Source organism: Sceloporus occidentalis, unplaced genomic scaffold, assembly GCF_023333645.1.
Source record: "Sceloporus occidentalis isolate IW3139 unplaced genomic scaffold, rSceOcc1.0.p SCAF_3, whole genome shotgun sequence".
In the NCBI taxonomy this organism is placed as follows: domain Eukaryota; kingdom Metazoa; phylum Chordata; class Lepidosauria; order Squamata; family Phrynosomatidae; genus Sceloporus; species Sceloporus occidentalis.
Window position 1 is genome coordinate 69,068,622 of NW_028316983.1, and position 16,530 is coordinate 69,085,151.

At 41.2% G+C, this 16,530-nt stretch overlaps 1 protein-coding gene across 9 annotated transcripts in view; it reads right to left on the reverse strand.

Annotated features, from left to right (window-relative positions):
* Positions 1-742: 742 nt before the first annotated feature.
* The window catches only part of LOC149316153 (potassium voltage-gated channel subfamily A member 3-like), a 37,078-nt gene continuing 21,290 nt past the window's right edge, over positions 743-16,530 (reverse strand). For 5 of the 9 annotated variants that reach the window (XM_089514893.1, XM_089514892.1, XM_089514890.1 and 2 more), the window contains 3 exons: positions 6,472-6,605; positions 4,203-4,362; positions 743-3,377 (listed from right to left, as the gene is read on the reverse strand). The gene's annotated coding sequence lies outside the window, so the exon portion shown is untranslated. Of the gene's footprint in view, positions 3,378-3,474; positions 3,505-4,202; positions 4,363-6,471; positions 6,606-16,530 lie in introns of those variants that run through there. The other 4 variants (XM_089514887.1, XM_089514889.1, XM_089514885.1 and 1 more) reach the window with 3 other exon arrangements.

The window sequence follows — 16,530 nt, forward strand, 5'->3', positions numbered from 1 at the left end:
GGAACATTGTCAACCTGAGCCCATTGTGCCATTTCATCTTCTTGTTCCTATGATGTTTGTTCCTATGATGTTTTTCAGATGTTCTGATTCAGGAAACTTTGGCGCCTTACAGACGGGCCTAAGCGGCACCATCGTTACACCAGGAATACACGCGAGGGGCGGCGCTTCCGGACACGCCTTGCCCCTCGCGCGTATTCCGTACGGCAAGATGGTGGCACCCTATACAGATGGGCGCAGCCATCTTGACGTAACGGACGCGCAGCATCCGAACGTCTAAACCCGGAAGAGCCGTCGCAAGTGCACGCTTTGGCACTTGTGGCGGCTCTTCCGGATTGCCGGAAGGAGTGCGATTTCTGCACTCCTTTTTTGCAGCGCGGAGGAGTCGTGCAGTTTGGCTGCTGCAGCTCCTCCCGCTGCAACCGGCAGCGGCCCAAGACTGCCCCTTTTGGGCGGTCTGTAACGGGCCATAGTTGTGTTACAAAGTTATTGCAGGGATGCAAAGAAAGAGGGGGTTTCCCTGCAGCAAACATATTTATTCCTTGGAAGCTACATTTTTCTTGCATTCCAAAAGTAGCACTGAACTGCAAGAAAATTGCAATTGTTTTACCTATTGGAACTAGGTATTGGAACAACTATTGGAAGAAACTATTCCAAGGTTTGCTGGAGATATGAAAGCTTATTGTCATGAGTGCCATATTATTTAGTCTCTCCCCCCCCCGCCCCCCCCCAAAAAAAACCTGGATTGACGACAGAATTTGGGCTTAGCTTTCAAGATGATTTTATTTTATCTGGGCTTATATATCTGAAGTGCAGTAATCTGGAAACTTTCAAAAGCTGCTGTGCTTTAGGTTGTCAAGTAGTAGCAAAATGAACTGTAACACAGTTTTGGAAGGATAAGGTCTGCATTCCTGCAGTTTAACTAACAAGTGAACATTTAAGTCAACACTATGAGATACTTTTAAATACACATTTGCTATCACGGGAGGTATCATTCTGAGAATCTGGATTTATGTTTTAGCTAGGTGCTGATTATCAGCTAGTTTTTGGCAACAAATCCTCTCTCTTTTCCTTCCTTTGTTTCTTGGAACAGTCATATTTAGTGAATAGGGAGGGGTATCTATTTGCTTGAGAGATACAGAATCTATTATTTGTTGGTACTGGCAGGATACTAAATTTTAATAACACTACTAATGGAACTGCTGTAAAAAGGAAAGGGGTATTATGGACATAAGCACTGATCAGATGACGCCCATGACTGCCATTGCTATTACTTGGCAGTACAGGTTTCTTCTTCCCCTTCCCACACCACTTGAGATACTTAAATACCCCACAGTTTTAGTTGCAGCTTTTTCTTGTCTGATTCTTTCCTCCTTTGAAGAGGATACTCTCTCATTGCCCAACACTATAAGCACAGCCTGTCTCTCGGATTGTGTGAGAATGTGTGTCTTAAGGGCTACCCTCCTCCTCAGTGCAGTAAGGCTACCCTGACTTTTCTACTATATGATGGCAAGATAGAGCCTAACACTACTGCCATTAGATGGGGGGAGCTATGGCTAAAAGTTTCCAACTTTATCTTTGTAAAAATAAAACTTGATCTGGAAAGGCACAGAGAAAAGAAATGGCTAGGACAAGGGAAACACACTTTGCCTCACCGACAGCACATACTTAAGCTGCCATTTTGGCTTCTTCAGAGTAGTGAAGGCAAGAATGTTACCTTGGTTGTGAAATACACACTTCTATTGCACTTCTTGTTGCTTCAGCTTGTAATTTAGCATTCCTGGCTGTACATTAATGGATACCTCAGAGGCTGCTTTTATTATGCAACTTCATGCCTCATGCGTGGAATTTAGAAGGTGGAAAGGCTGTCCAGACACCATTGTCCTGTCAACTGTAACTCTCCCATATTTTCCCATCACTTCTTCAGTCTCTTTTCTTAACATAGAAAATTAGTTAAGGAGAAAAGGACCACTAGTTGCACAATGTGTCTTGTTTGGTAAGTGACTGGAATTGCCTTGAAACATCCTAAAACCTACCTGTAAAGGATCATATGATGTTTATGACTGCAATCTTTTACCCTTTTGAATACCTAATGCTAAAACTAGATAAGCAATTCTGCATGCTTTTTTTTAACTAATCCTTCAGCCACATTGCACCAACCATACTGATTTCAAGGGAATATATGTATTGGAGCACAGCTCAGCTGACTGTACCCTTATGTTCTCACGGAAAGCACATTGCAATTGCCAGCGAAACTCCCCTATCAATACTGTGACAAGTAAGGCTCTCTGTGACCCTCCTAAGTGGCTCATGAGATCTGTGCTGTGATGAGACCAGACACTCTCAGTGCTTGGTAGCTTCTTGGTTAGCCTGTGGTCTAGATCGATCAGTCTATCTAGATGAGCAATTCTTCAGTTTTAGTCCTTCAAGTGTTTTGGACAACAATCAGGAATTCTGGGAGCTGAAATCCAAAACATCTGGATGGGTGATGTAGATTATCTGTTATCACAGCCTTACAGAGTAATTCTGGGATAATTAATGAAGTATGGGCTACAATTCCATACTAACTTTCTGGGAGTAAGTTCCATTGAACTCAGCAGGGCAAACTTTTTCACAAGACCATTTTGACAGTATACGTCTGAAGGGGAAATACATATTTCCAAGAAACAGCTGATTGTAACTACACCTAGCTATTAAACATACAAGCATTGTAACATGTTTTCCTTATTGAAATAAATGCTGCAAACAAGGCACACATTTTCAAGCTTTTCAAAAACCTTTGGGGAATAATTTAAATAACTATAACATATATTTGTATACAAAGGCTAAAATAAGCAGGAATGTGTTTTATAACAAAGGTACCATTTTAGAAATAATACACATGTAATGGTGGAAGGGAGAGTTATTAAAAACAGAGCAGAAAACATTCATTTCTCATTACAACTCAAAATAAACTGGTACAAAAGAAAACAGATGGGATGTTTTACAGTCAACACATTTGGAAGGTTTATTAGCAGCTCAATGTATGTTTAATATCTGGTTACTGAAGCTTGCATGAGAGGTTTTGTAAAGGCAAGAACATCGTCCAAACAATTTCACCCCCTTTCCCCTGTTTGGATCTTGCTCACAATATTGCATTTCATTTTGTCTTAACAACACAAAATATGTTCAATTCTGCATAATGCACTTGTCAGAAAACACATAAAGGCAAGAATTTGTTTTACCATCACAAGACAAAATACTGAGACACAAGAGGGTAGACCATCCTTCAGTTCACAGCATGATTAGTTACTTCTTTCTGATGTCTGTGATGGGTCTTTTTATAAGTACTTAAGAAGCTGGTGGAGTTCTGTTGCACTTACTGAGACATCTTCTGTTATCTGTTGAGCAGAATAAATTACAGCATTTACTGTATATTCAATTACTGAAGGATGGATGACATATTTTGAAAGACAAAAATAGAATCCCTCTTGTAAAGGTACTTGTGAACATTTGCATCTTTGTGCCCTAAAATGAAAAGCAAAAGTTATAACATCTAAATTCAACATTCTGTCAGATAATGTTTGTCATTCACATGACCAAAGAAGGTTAAAAGGTGTACCATTCATTGACAGGGCTAATAATCCCATATAGCCAATCAGATTTGGCATGAAATCACAAAGCTGGTTCAGGATTAGGGTTACACTGTGTTGCCCTGGCACTGAACAGGAAAATATATTTTGCTTTGGTATGTAGCAGTTACATACAGTGTCAGACATATTGCCTAAATAAATTTAAAGCCCATGCTTTCAGGGGGGAAATTGTTTGATTTCATGCAAAACTTAAACAAACTATTACAGTGGAGCAATATATGACAAATCACAGAATGCAGTTATTAGTAGTTGATCAAGCCAATCACAGATTCTCTGAGCATACCTATAGGCCAGATTGTGGCATCCCTTATACCAGTACAAGTGATGAGGACTCAAATATTTAGTGGTTAGTGAAATTAAGCTCTTTGCCCTCTAGAATCCCTTCATATGAACACTGCCATTTTGGTCAGTCATCTCTTCATATGAACACTGACCATTTGTGAGTTTCCACCTTTCCCTTATCACTTGCCCCCTTGTCTACAGACACTATTGACATGGATGACTCAGTGGTTAAATGAAAGCACTCTGTACATGCACACTGTGTAACCATCATCTCATTATGCTTACACATACCATCACTCTCATGAAGAAATGAAGTTCTTGCTATTGCAGTTTTCCTGGGTAGGGGGAAGGTTCTTGCATTATAAAAAGATGATTTGAAGGATGGAATGTGGAGGAAGTTTATGTGGGCACAGTCCATAAGATAAGGTCCTCTGATAGTGTCCACTCTTGTCTTCAGGCCAAAGAGAAAGAGGATTGTAAGGTGATGAAGGTTGCAAGAGAAATCAGCATACTTTATAAGAGGAAACCATTTGGTAGTTCATGTGAGGAAACCAAAGCAGATGAAGAGAACTAATTAAAACAGGGTTCATGCTACACAATTATAGCACTATGATTCCACTTTAACTAACTCAGCTGCATTGTATTGAATATGGTAGCTTATAATTTAATGAGACACGAGAATTCTGGCTGGGAATTCTAAATGCACCTCCTGAACAGCAAATCCCAGGATTCCATTGGAAGTTGTTGTGGAAGTTAAAGTGAAGTCAGAGTACTACAGCTGTGTAGTGCTGAAAGGGTCTCAGATCAGTGCTATCTGGAAACTTCAGCATTCTTATTCTGTAAGGCGTGGTGAAGTGTGTACACACAGACACTCACCATATCTTATGCTATGCTCTTGTCTAGTCACTAGTGTAAACATTTGTATAGCACGAGAAGCCTTCATTTACCATTCACAAGGCATGCATTACTTCTATAACTTCCACCAACCTTGGAACCCCCTTTGTTAGTGGGTAGAAATAGGTGCCTACTGTGGGTTTCCTCTTAGCCCTCCCTCCCCAATCCCTCCAGGAAATTGGGTAATGAGCAAAACTTGTCAGTCAGGCATGGTTGAAACAGTTGAACACATGCTTCTCTACTGCACATACTTCAAAGACATCCAGCTTTTATTTATTGCTCCAATATTAGCAGCTTTTCTAGGTATAACTGGGGTGTAATTCTATGCTTGGAGGTAGCAATGAGTAATTTCATCTATTTTCTTCCCACTGCAACAAAAAAAAAAGTCTTTGAAATCCACACTGCTTCTGTGGGATATTTATATTTCAGCACTTATTCTGTGAAAAAAGATGCAACATAGATGCTTTGTACAGAAATCAGCATTTTCTGTGCAGAAATAGACTTTCTGCATGGAAAATAATATTGAAATGCAGAAATATTAATTTCAGAGCAGAAAATGCTGATTTCTGTGCATGAAATGCTGTAATTTATTCTGCATAAAACCGGCACATGGTTGTTTTGCACAGAAAAACAGCATTTTCTGCAAAGAAATTAACTTCCTGTGCTAATTTCTACACAAAACAATTTCATCTGAATTCTGTGCAGAATAAGTGCCAAACTGCAAAGATTCTGGTCATTCTAGAATTTTTCTTGCCACAGTTTCCCATGTATGCACCATTGCACCTTCCGGACATGCCGAGGCTTCTTCCAGCACAGACATTCAGCATATGCTGGAGTCCATGTAAGGCGTGCCTGCGTAGAACGCGAGTGCACTGTAGTCTGCTCTTCCTATCCGTAGGCTTACCATCCACAGATTAGATTACAGATGGCCTCACCCCATTCTCCCCAATGGTGGTACATGTACACTGCTACACCAACACAGTTGCACGCATATCATGCCATCATTGAAGAAAATAGGGCTTGACATCGAGCAGAATTTGCCATCTGTGGAGGGGGTCCGAAATGGAACACCAGCAGATACGAAGGGCCAGCTGTACTATGACAACATACCTATAGTTATCCTTAGTAATGTCCTTTAATTTCTTATAAATGTCCTTTAAAATAAAATAACAACTACAATAACGATGTTCCTCACTTTCCTCTTATGCAGCTTTTCTAGATGTCTTCCATTTTCTTTCACACTGGACTTGTTTGTACAATTGCAATTCACACAGTCTATTATGGAATTTATTCAGAATTCTATTCAGAACTCCCAGCCTTCTTGAGCTTCTTTCCCTACTAGTATACCTAACCATTAAATCCTTCCTAAAACTACTCTGAGGATGCATCCAGACTGAAAAATTCCAGATTTTGTTCCTGTTCTTTCTGATTTTATACTGGGTTAAAATAAACCTGCCTGAGAAGCTGGTATAAAAAGGTCTCTGAGCATACTGTGAGCTGACAGAAAACATTTTGAAATAAACCAAACATGTATAGATCTCCAAAATAAAATTTGAAACAACAGGAACAAAATCTGGGACTTTCTGGTCTTTTTAATCAGTCTGGATGCACCCTGAATTTATGTAAATCACCTGAAATCCAAGACAAAACTTTTTACTATACTCACCTTCAGGTTTCTATAAGATCCTGAATTGCAGCATTACACTGTCAAGTTTCTGCTTCTTTAATCACATTGACCACCTCTTCCTTATTGGTTAAGATGATGTCATAGATAGCTGGCACCCTCATTCCTTCCACCTTCTGAAAGAGGAAGTTATCAGCAAGGCATGTCAGCAATTTCCTGTGAGATGCCATGATTCGCCACATTTGTTTCCCAGTTCCAGCAGATACTAGGACAGTTCATCCCTCATGACTACCAATTCATCCTTCCTTGCATATCCCCCATATCTTATCTTTGGGACTGCAGTAACAGTATACTCCCACAATAATTTTTTTTTAAAATGACTGTCTCATCTCTGTATTATTACAATATACCAATATACTTTTAAATACTTTTCCCCCAAGGAAATTTAAGGATGTTTTATCAGGAACAATACGTGGGTCTACAATGTTCCCTATAGTTGCTACAATCTATTCTGCCTCCTTTTTAGTGGCTAGGGATATATATATAGGGATATATATTGACCATTTACGGTTTGTTGGCCACTGTTTTGCTTTTTATATTTGCTGGTATAGGTTAGTTAACACTGGAGTTTATTCTGTATGCGTAGCAGTTCAATTGGAATATCCCCTGTTCCTGGTGGTTTACTCTACCAAATTTATCACCTCCCCTGCCATCCTCACTAGAATTTTTCACTCCATGATATGTTGTGCTAGTTGTGGCAGTGAGCAATTCAATACATATTGTGTTGCATAGAACAAGAGAAAGGGAAGAAACAAAAGACAGGAAGAGAAGCCCAGCAGCTTAAGGGGCAGAGTGTGCATGGGAAAAGAAAGGCTTGAAGCAGAGCAAGAGAGAGAAGGGTTGATGTAAAGATGAAAGAGAGAGTGAATGCTATGGGGGGGGGGGACAAAAGGAGGGAGAGAGGGGGAAATGAGAAGGGAGAAGAAGCAAAAAGACATTTACAAAAGTAAATACTGTAAAAACAATGTATGGACTTGGAGAGATGAAGGCGAATGTGTTGACTGACATGCAGAGAAATTAAATGGAAGGCAGAGGAAGATGATAGAAAACAAGGCACCAAAGGTAGACAGCAAAAATATAGATATTGCCAACAATATAAGAGAAGAAGACTTGGAAAGAGGTTAAATAAGAGTAAGAATAAGGTAAGTGAGGGAAAGAGGGGAGGGGAAGGGAGAGCAGCCTCACTTTCTGCATCCTTTCATTTTGAACAAGCTATAACTTTGTTCAAAATGTGCACAAACTGTACCTTCTGAAATACCTCTTCTTCAGAACTGTTCACAATGTACAAAAGCTTAATACTAAAAGGCTGGGGGTCCCTTCAAACCTGAGTGGGCAAAAGATAGATCTGCTAGTAAAGGGATCAGATGTTTTGGCCTACAGCTTCTGTCAACTCCCATCATCATGGCTACAGATTTTGGGAGTTGTACACCAAAACATGTGAAAGGCAGTAGGTTGCCCACACCTGCACTGGCAGAGCTCTGGCTGTGTGGTAGATTGTGAAGACTTTGGGGCGTGACAAACGGCCTGACAGGGGCAGCTCTGTGCTGCCCCTGAAAGTGCAGTGTTGGGGACACGGCAACCGGACACCATGCCCCAATCTGCTTGAAAAGGGAGCTGCAAAATGCAGTTCCTATTCCTGGCGCTACAGGGGCACCATAAGGGCCACAGAGTGGCCTTATGATGCCCCTCCTGTGCAGCGCTGTGCACGAACAACATCATCATGGTGCCGGCTGTACAGGCACACATCAAGATGGCACCCAGGGTGCATGGTAGGGTTGATGAGTGTGTAAATGCTCAGCCCTCACGCAACCTTAGTTTGCAATCAGGCTGGCACAAAATACTGGTCTGTACCGCCCCAATATCATACATTGACAGAGTCAGAAGAGAGAAGAAGAGCCATTTTGTCCAACACTCTGCCAGTGCAAAAATCCATGGTCAAAGCATCCCTGAAAGGAGGCTACTGGACATGCAAATGCCCAGGGGCTGGGGATGAAAAAACGTTTTTGCCTAAAGCCATTTTTGGTAGAAAAGAAATTGAAAAATTGTCAATTGAAAAAGATAAAATAAAAATGTATTTTGGAATATTATAATGATGGTCAAAATTAACTGCACCAAAATTATTTCTAAATACTACATACCAGGAAGACCCAAAGACAGGGTATAAATAAAGTGATAGTGGAGGAAGAAAAGATGAAGGCAATAATACAGTATTTGATCACTGCAATTCATAGTCATACTATCCTTTTCTCGGTTCTTTTCATGGAAATGACACATTGGAAAACTAAAGGAAAAAATAATAATTTTTGCCTGTTTTACTAATGCTGATGTTCTTCTGTTCTTATTGTGTTTTGCCTACTCCTAATCAAGTGGCAAAATCAATGAGATTCCTTGCAGATCAGCAACTTGTAGCACTCAAAAAAACGCTGAGAGAGTAGAGGGGGTTGGTGCTTCTTTTAGGTTCTCCTGGGATGGACTCTTGCCTTTTGCCACTCTGCTCAGAGAAGGGGATGGTTCCTTTTTTGTGATAAGAGTTAAAACTGTATTTTAAATCTTGCCTTTACATCCTTGTTGACATGTTTAAGTTTTCTTAGCCCCACCCTTTCCCACACATTCCACAGCCACCGTTTACTATAGTTACCTCTTCATCCATGAAGCCTTTCAAACAAGCACAAACAGTTATGTTTGCTAGAATTTTATAAGTTCTTTGGCATAGTTTTCATTTGCTTCATTCTTTATATCCTTTGTTATATGCTCCTAAGTTTTACCCTCAACTTATGTTGACTTATACATGAGTATATACAATAGTAAACAATCAAGGCTTTCCCATTTTGATTTTTTTTTTTTTTAAGGCTCAATAATGGAGGTTGCGAACAACAACACTGGGTATTGAATTGGCCATCGTAAAACCGATCCTAAAAAAACCCTCCCTCGACCCCCTGGTACATAATAATTATCGGCCTGTCTCGCTGCTACCATTTTTGGGGAAGGTGATCGAGAGGGCGGTTGCTATCCAGCTTCAGGCGGTCTTGGACAAAACGGACTATCTGGACCCATTTCAAACTGGCTTCCGGGCGGGTTACGGGGTTGAGACGGCCATGGTCGCCTTGGTCGATGATCTCCGTCTGAGCATCAACGGGGGAAGCGTGTCCCTGCTGGTGCTTTTGGACATCTCAGTGGCTTTCGATACCATAGACCATGGTATCCTTCTGGGACGCCTGGCAGAGGTGGGGATCGGGGGCACTGCGCTCCAGTGGTTCCGCTCCTACCTCTCCGGGAGGTCCCAGATGGTGCAGCTGGGAGACGTGTGCTCCGACGAGAGGCCCCTTAAAACCGGGGTCCCTCAAGGGGCCATTCTGTCTCCCATGCTATTTAACATTTACATGAAACCGCTGGGAGAGATCATCCGGAGACATGGGGCGCGGGTTTATCAGTACGCTGATGATACCCAAATCATTTTCTCTATGTCTCCGACTGATGCAGTGACTGGGGATGGCGTCTCTCCTCTCGTGGCCTGTCTAGAGTCAGTAATGGGCTGGATGAGGGAAAACCGACTCAAGCTGAATCCAGAGAAAACGGAGGTACTAGTGATAGGTTCTCCTGGTCCAGGAATGGCGGTGGTTCCACCTGTCCTGAACGGGGTCACGCTCCCTGTGAAGGACTCCGTGCGCAGTCTGGGGGTGCTTCTTGACTCGTCGCTTCACCTGACTGCTCAGGTGAATGCGACGGTCAGGAGCACCTGTTATCAGCTTCGGCTGATTCGCCAGCTGCGCCCATACCTGGCCCAGAGGGACCTAGAAACTGTTGTACATGCTCTGGTAACTTCGAGATTGGATTTCTGCAATGCACTCTACATGGGGCAACCCTTATACCAAACTCGGAAGCTGCAAATGGTGCAGAACATGGCAGCCCGGCTGGTCACTGGTGCTCCCAGGACCAGCCATATAACACCGGTTTTGAAAGATCTCCATTGGCTGCCCATTCGCTTCCGAGCTCAATATAAGGTGTTGGTAATTACCTATAAAGGCCTAAATGGCTTGGGCCCAGGATACCTAAAGGACCGCCTCTCCTCGTACATTCCGCCTCGCACCCTCAGAACGACTGGGCAGCAGCTACTGAAGGTGCCTGGGGCTAGGTTAGCCTCCACTTCTCGGAGGACGTTCTCCATAGCTGCCCCAGCCCTTTGGAATGCGCTGCCCACAGAGCTCCGCTCGTCTACTACCCTGGCCCAATTTAGGAAGGACCTTAAAACCTTCCTATTCCAACAGGCATTCCCCGAATAAATATCCTGTGGGCCTCCCTCCTCTTTCGTGGCCAAGAGGTTGGGCTATGGGGCTTTTTACTGTTGGTTTATGTGTATTTTATTTAGCGTGTATTTTTGTTGTTTTTAATGTGTTGTAAGCTGCCCTGATCGGAGGAAGGGCGGCATATAAATAAAAATTTTATTATTATTATTATTATTATTATTTTGTAGACAGTACATAGCAATTGATACTGATGAAAGGTTTTCTTGATGTTTCTAAATGCTCCTCTGTCTCTGCCCCAAAGATGCTAGAATGTTAGAAAATTAGAACAGTGATCTGAATAAAGTTGACAATGATATCATTACATATTCATAACTATATATTAGAAGCCTAATTGTAAGAGCCAAACCTTTCCCATTTTATTTGGTGATGATAGCTGAAGGCTAATATAAATGAATTATCCATCTGTCTGCAGTTCCAGAACAAAGAATCATAGATTACTTGCAGAGCTGAAAGCCTCTTCAGGCCCTACACTTCTCTGAAACAAATATTTGCTCTTAATATGGAAATAAAGAGGTATCATTAATTTACATTGTGTGAATTCAAATATGTGCACAAACCCATGTAATGGAATATTTAAATTTGATTCATTAATATGAAAACACACTTCCTCAAAAGCATGCATTGTTCTTTTTTCAGAAGTAAGATCAGATAGGCCACAAACCCTGCTGGCTTTACAACATCCTATCACGTATATCTTGCAAAAGAAAGAGGGTTTATTTCAAAAGGAGGCTAAAATAAATCACTTCAGCCAAGTCTCATACCCCAAATAAAATGTGAAATGTGATGAGGGTGACAGAAAACAAAATGCCAGATCAGACAACAGAATCAATCCAAGTGAATGATAGGCATAAAATACAGAGCATCTCATTAGGGAGTGAAAGAATATCAGCTCCTAGCTGACAAATGGGTTTCCTGACATTGACAAAACTCAGCCAGGAAGAATAATACAATGGGGAAATGAGGACTCAGTATTTACCGCACATGCATACATCACAAAGTATTTTGGGAAATAATTCTGCAAAAGAATATACACATACAGGAACTTTATGAACAGGAACCATAATAAAACAAAAATATTTCATAAACTATTTCATAACAAAAGCATGATTTTTGTGCAAGAAGGCTGTTTTGTGTAATAATTTTGTATATGGTTTTCATTGTGCAAGTTTTTTGCTGTGCAAAATCTTTGAACAGGCTTTTTCTCTATTGCTGGGTTTTGAATAGGAAATAGGAAATTTGCACACAAAAAACACACATGGCTGCTTGGAAACAGTAATTTTACATGAAATCCAACAGTTCTCAAACAAACAACATGTATTTCTTAACAGAATAATTTCCCCAAACACTTCAGGATGTCTGAATACCAGACAAATACTCTTTTTTCCCAACATATGGAAACTACTGGAAATTATGTATCTGCACTTGTAAGAATGAAATATCCAAATATTAATTGATATCCCTACATCTCATGAAAGCCAGACTGGTATACTGGTTTGAGTGTTGGACTTGACTCCAGAAGCCCAGTGTTCAAATCCCTGCTTGGTCATGAGGACTCACTGGGTGACCCTTGGGCAAGTCACATTCTGTTAGCCTCAGAAGAATGGAAAGATAAACTCCTATGAGCAAATCTTGCCATGAAAATCCCATGATAGGGTTGCCTCAGTGACAACACAAATCAGAAACAATTTGAAGGCACATACAGTGGGACCTTCTTATCTGCTGGGGTTTGGTTCCAGGATCCCCTGTGGATAACAAAATCCATGGATGCTCAAGTCCCATTAAATATAACGGCAGAGCAAAATTGTGTCCTTTATATCAAATGACAAAATCAAGGTTTACCATTTGGAATTTATACTTTTTTGGAATATGTTCAAGCCATGGATGCTTGAATCCATGGATAAAAATATCTGTGGATAAGGAGGGCCGACTGTACAATAACATCCTGTAAGATAGAAACCTGGAATAATACTTCCAAGAGCTAGCATATGCAGCCCAAAGTTCTGCATACTTTCTCAAAAGTAAGCCCCATGCATCTAAATGAGGCATTATTCAAATAAAGTGGGTACAACTGCAGCCTTTAGCTCTCTCCTACTAAAAGTAGTACTTGTAATCTAAAAACAATGACTAATGACATGATTGCCAGCCTAAAGCAGTTTAACGAAAAATGTTACTCAAAGTCTTCAACTCTGCACTTCAAAAACATAATCAGATAAATGCTCAATGGAGAGCAGGAACTGGTCTGGCTTTCATATCAGGTGGAGAACAAATCCAGTTAGGGTCTAAACTTTAAAAGGTACTGAACCTTTATAGGAGATAGGACTCGACACTCTGGATGGCTCCTTTAAAGGTAAAATGCATACAGTATGACCCCTGTAACTGTGGGGGATCCATTCCCATGATTACTGTGGATAAAGTGAAACTGCAGTTCATAGCAAATGTTATATTTCCAGCAGAATTTGACCATAGAGTCAAACTGGAAGACCTCCAGATGCCTAGGGAGACATTTTTTGGATGCGCATAAGTGAAATTGCTGTCACTGATCCCACAGGTATGAGGGTTGAACTTTACATCCTGTGTAGATTCACTGCCCCACTAACATGGAAGCCACCAGCCTCCATAAGCAGGAATTATTTTTGGATCTTGCAGTATCACTCCTCACATTGTTCCAGTTATGAGAGCTCAACATAATGGTATTTAAAAGCAAATATCCCTTGACAAACTCAAAATAACTTTAAAGTCATGCATGTAGTTTTCACAAATTAATTTTTTGTCCATAACCACCACATGTGATGTCTTCCTTAACTGCTTCATTCTTTCCCTTAGAAAGTCTACAGTATGATAGGGCTTGGGCCCTGAAAATAGGTAAGCATGCTATGGAGACCCTAGGTAGATACACCTTGGTGTTTAACACTGGATTAATTTTACAGTGCGCCTGCATCATACAGCTTACGCTGAGAACCGCACCACAAACAAGAAATGGGACACATGCCACCACATGCACAAGCATACCTGGAATTTGCCTTATTGGGGGGGGGGGGGGCTTATGTAAGGCAAGAACACACTATATTTTATTTTACTTAATTGCAAGCTGGCTGTGACCTGCAGTACCAAGAGAGAAAGACCAGTGGGAAAACAAAACAGTGAACACAAGGAAAGAAAAATCAGTAGGGTCAGGGGGTGGGTAGGGTGAGGTGGGAATAATGGGTTCTAACCCTTGTGAAGCTGGGAAATCTGCTAGAAAAGAAGGGACAGATGGATAATCCAAGGTGACTATAGATTCCTGTAGCAAAACATTTTAAAATGTGCTCTTCCTCACTGGATTTCAACCAGAAAGGACTTAGTCCAGTAGAACCTTGTGGCTTGGATATCAGTGGGGTGGTAAATTCTCTCCGAATTTTAATCCAAATTCTACAGGAGGCATCCAAGAAGCCAAACCTATTTGGGGGATATTGTTTGGTATCTTAAGACAGTGCCTTTAAAGTAAAGTCAGAGTAAAAGCCAGAGGGGATTCTTTACTTGACTGAGATCATACCATTGCCTCTACAGTGCAAACCTCAGTGCAACTGTGAACCAAATCACTGTATCTCAGCATTGTCACTAATAGAAATAGAAGGTGGATGGTGATGGACAAAATTATGCTACCCTAATTTCTTACAAGAAGTGGAGAGTCAAATATAAGGTAGGTAGACTACAACATATAATGCAACAAGAATAAGTATATAAATAATAAATTGGTTGTAATTTTCAGGTTGTTTACAGTAGTAATACTGTCTGTTGTGTATGTGCCTTCAAATCACTTGTCAACCCCATGAATTTCATAAGGTTTTCTTAAGCAAGGAATACCCAGTAGTGGTTTCGCCAGTTTCTTCCTCTGAAATATCGCTTACAGAACTTGGTTTTTGTTGGGGGTCTCCCATCCAAGTATCTGGTGCCTTCAGGGTATTTTGGCCCCTTAAAAATAATGCTAGTATACTCAAAATAACAAACATGTGCCATACATAACACATGTACAAAAACAAATACTGAATCTGTTCCAATTTTCAAATTGTTTATGGAAGCAATATCAGCATACTAACAATAAAAAATGTGCCAGATTTGCAACTTCTCTTGTATTTTACTTTATAGAGCTTTCTGTTTTAACACACACTTCAGAACAGTGAGGCAGAAACAGGTGAAAAATATAGCCATCTTGAGCCAGACTGGCAAGCAAAATGCAAAAGCTTTCCACAGTTCAGTATGTTACAAGACAAGTTACATTTATCTGAGCATGTCTCAATTCATGAAAAAAAGATGAAATGATGAGGACTGGAGGGGATTTGTCATGCATGAATATTTGGCACTGTGTTACTGTAGGGCTTGCTGTGAACCAAATATCCAAGTACTACGTGTAAGTGTCTAGCACAAAATGTTTCACACAAATCTAGTGAAGGAAGATGTTAACTGCAGAAGGCTAAAACCAAACAAACATAGTACAATTAAGGGGTTTTAAAGAGGTCAGTGACCACTGTACAAGCTTTCATTTTGCAATCAGTGGCGGGATACAGACCACCCAAAAAGGGCGGTCTCCCACCGCCCTGGTTTGCTCCGCGAGGGAGCTGCAGTGGACAAACCATGCGGCTCCGTCGCGGAACAAAAAGAACCTGCAAAAAGTGGGTTCTTCTTGCAGCACCTTTGTGACGCCGCAATGCGCCAATGGCACACATGCGGCATCACAAAGGCGCTGGGACATGCAGACACTAAGCATCCGTCACATCAAAATGGCGGCGCCCGTATGTACAGGGCGCCACCATTTTGACGCCCCCATCATGTGCTAGGGTTGAGGCCAATATGGACGGTGTATCCTCGGCCAGCCCTAGCACATGACAGGGGCGCTGCAAAGGCCCGTCTAAATCATGCCAGTGTTATTAAGCCCTTTGAACAGATCAAACCTATGCTTGTTTACTCAGAATTATGACTGAATTCAGTGGAGCTCAATGTCAGGCAAATATGCATGGGATTATAGCCAGAGTCAAAAAAGAACAGTACTGCCAGCTCAGGTTTAACATTTGAAAGGATAGAACTTGTTCTTGTGTCAAAACTGGGATGCAAATCCACTTCCTAATAGCTCTACATCATTGCACCGTGAAAGAAAAGTTGAAGCATCAGACAGTACTCTTTCAGAGAAAGTATGAGAAACACCCCAACACGTCACTTTACTGCCCCTGGGACTGTCCAGGGACAACACAAACTACCAAAAATGCCTCTCAAACCTCCAAAGTGGACACAAGTCCACTTCTGGTTTTCTGTATTATTTCTGCAGTGTGGATGCAACCAAGATCAGGAGTTCTCAGCTGGGAATCCACAGACCCCCTTCCTTGTCACTTTCATTTTTTCCATGGATGATTTTAGGGGCTCCATCAAATGCATGCAAAAAGGTTTTTTCCCTTCAATTTTCTTCCTTGTCACTTTAATTTTTTCCAACTACAGTGATTTTTATGGCTAAAATTTAGCAGTTTCAAATGTTCGTTGCATTTTTTTTTCATTCCAGACTATGGGGCCATTCAGACTACCTTTTACCCCAGATCAGGAACTGAATTATGCATGTGAAGTTCATATTCGCCCCGAATCTCCCACAAGCGAATCAGAGGCTTGCACAACCGTTTCGGGGCAAATGCTCCTTAGCGCGAGTCATTTGGAATCAGGGTAAAAGCCATATCTTTTGAAAAAAACCAGGTTGGGCAAATATGAACTTGCCCCC